This window comes from Numida meleagris, chromosome 1, assembly GCF_002078875.1.
Source record: "Numida meleagris isolate 19003 breed g44 Domestic line chromosome 1, NumMel1.0, whole genome shotgun sequence".
Taxonomy (NCBI): Eukaryota; Metazoa; Chordata; class Aves; order Galliformes; family Numididae; genus Numida; species Numida meleagris.
Window position 1 is genome coordinate 3,794,177 of NC_034409.1, and position 2,608 is coordinate 3,796,784.

The 2,608-nt window shown below is 48.8% G+C and overlaps 1 protein-coding gene across 1 annotated transcript in view; it reads right to left on the bottom strand.

Annotated features, from left to right (window-relative positions):
* Positions 1 to 1,345, bottom strand: part of PRKCQ (protein kinase C theta) — a 59,722-nt gene extending 58,377 nt beyond the window's left edge. Inside the window, exon 1 of the mRNA XM_021384333.1 lies at positions 1,144 to 1,345. The gene's annotated coding sequence lies outside the window, so the exon portion shown is untranslated. The remainder of the gene's footprint in view (positions 1 to 1,143) is intronic.

The following is a 2,608-nucleotide window of genomic DNA, read 5'->3' on the forward strand; positions in this document are numbered from 1 at the left end:
AAGAGAAGAGAAGAGAAGAGAAGAGAAGAGAAGAGAAGAGAAGAGAAGAGAAGAGAAGAGAAGAGAAGAGAAGAGAAGAGAAGAGAAGAGAAGAGCACAACCTCAGGATCTCAAGGATTTGTCTGTTTAAAAATACAAATGTCAGAAATTGCCCTATTCACTGCACATAATTCTCCTCCTTCCTTCCCCAACACTTCTTTTTTCTTCTTTTTTTTTTTCTTTTTAATAGCAAGTTCAGTGAAACTTTATCTCTTCCTGCCCTGGTAACCTTACTAAGCAACCTGCTGTTAGCATGATTCAATTAAGAGGCTTTCAGCTGCTTGAGTCATTTTCTTTGCCACTGTTATTTCATTGGTGATAATTTAAAAAAGGGCCCATAAAAAGCTTTCTGTTCCTGAAAGTATCACACTACTGGAGACTGGGGAAAAGTACAGCTGGAAAGTTAGTTGCAACGCATTTACGAGGTTTCATTGAAAAGGATCCGATTACACCCATGGGTTTTAACCCTATTAGCATTCAGCATCCGTGCAGGGAACATAACCAAGGCCAAGCAGACAGGCTGAGCTTTTGAGTCCCCTCCTTCAGAAGGAAACGCAGCTCACAACACTGTGCAGCAGAGGAGGGATGGAGATGGCTCATTTGTCTTTACTGCTCAAGTCTGCTTTCAAACTTAGCACAGTGTTAGTCTGTTGAATATTACAGATTTGATCCAAAATAAATTACCCAGATAATGAGATGTATTATGAGCTGTAAAACTGAACTTCTGTCTCTCTGTCTTATTATATACTACTGTAGCCACGAAACACCTAAAATACATCAAAGAACCTAGCAGGGGAAAGTACTTCCCCTCTATTTTTCCCCAGTTTGTTTACATGGTGTTGAATAACACTCTGGTTATAATCAGTTTTCATTGTTTTTCTCTTTTTCCCCTCTTCTTTGTATTACACGATGTCACGAGGGAGAAAACAACACTTTTTAAAGGCAGGAAAATGTGATTCTGAAACCACAAACACTTGCAAAAGACGGCTTTAAAAACCCTGCGACAGAATGAAAACGGAGAGCTGAAGCACCGCGCTGAGCGGCAAGCATCCATCCCTATTACACCGGGTCCCCTCCGGGACCGGCGCACCCGGCCCCTCGTACCTCTTGTCCGCGCAGCGTATGTCGGCTCCGTGCGGATCGGCTCGGCTCAGCTCGGCGCAGCCTGGTTCAGCTCGGCTCGGCGCAGTCCGGCTCGGCGCAGTCCGGCTCGGCACGGCTTGAGAGCGCAGTTCACCTCCGCTGTGCCGCAGCCACCCCCGCCCCGCTGCCGGAACTGCCCTCGCTGCCTCTTCCTCCTCCCTCTCGGCGCCACCCGCCTCCCCACCCCTTTGCCTCCTCCTGGGCTGCTCACCGAAGGGCTCCATCCCCGGGTGGGCGTCTTGTCCAGCCCTGCAAGGGACCCTCTTTCATAAACCGCACTGGCAGCAAGCGCAGCGCCGAATGCCAACCGTATCCTGGGCTGCACCAAAAGCAGCGTGGCCAGCAAGGCGAGGGAGGTGATCCTGCCCCTCTGCTCTGCTCTGGTGAGGCCTCACCTGGAGTAGTGTGTCCAGATGTGGAGCTCTCAGCACAGGAGAGACGTGGAGCTGTTGGAGCGCGTCCGAAGGAGGGCCACAAAAATGATCCAAGGGATGGAACACCTCCTCCATGAGGATGGCTGAGAGAGATGGGGCTATGCAGCCTGGAGAAGGCTCTAGGGAGACCTGAGGGTGGCCTTTCAGTATCTAAAGGGGAGCTAGAAGAAAGAAGGGGACAGACTTTAACAGAGTCTGTCATGATATGACAAGGGGAAATGGTTTCAAACTAAAACGGGGAGGGGAGATTTAGACTGGATATAAGGAAAAAGTTTTTTATGATAAGGGTGGTGAGGCACTGGCACAGGTTGCCCAGAGAGGTGGTGGCTGCCCCATTCCTGGAGACATCCAAGGTCAGGCTGGATGGGGCTCTGAGCACCCTGATCTAACTGTAGGTGTCTCTGTTCATTGCAGGGGAGTTGGACTAGATGACTTCTAAGGGTCCCTTCCAACTCAAATGATTCTGTGGTTCTTTTCCTCATTCATTGATCCCATCATGTTATGTTCTTGTCCATGGGTGCTTGAGATGTATCTCTTTCAGTCAGACCCAACATTGGACCAGTCATTTAGATGCAATAAGGATGAAACTTGCTCATTGAGGATGAAACGTGCTCACTCAGTGCATCTCATAGAATCATAGAATTGCTCAGGTTAGAAAAGACCTTTAAGATCATCAAGTCCAACCGCAACCTAACCATACTACTCTAACTCTAACAACCCACCACTAAATCATGTCCCCGAGCACCACATCCAAACGGTTTTTAAACACATTCAGGGAAGGTGACTCAACCACCTCCCTGGGGAGCCTGTTCCAGTGCTTCACAACCCTTTCTGTAAAGAAGTTTCTCCTGATACCCAGCCTAAACCTCCCCTGGTGCAACTTGAGGCCATTTCCCCTTGTCCTGCCACCTGTCACCAGTGAGAAGAGACCAATCCTCTCACTGCAATCACCTTTCAGGTATTTGAAGAGAGCAATAAGGTCTCCCCTCATC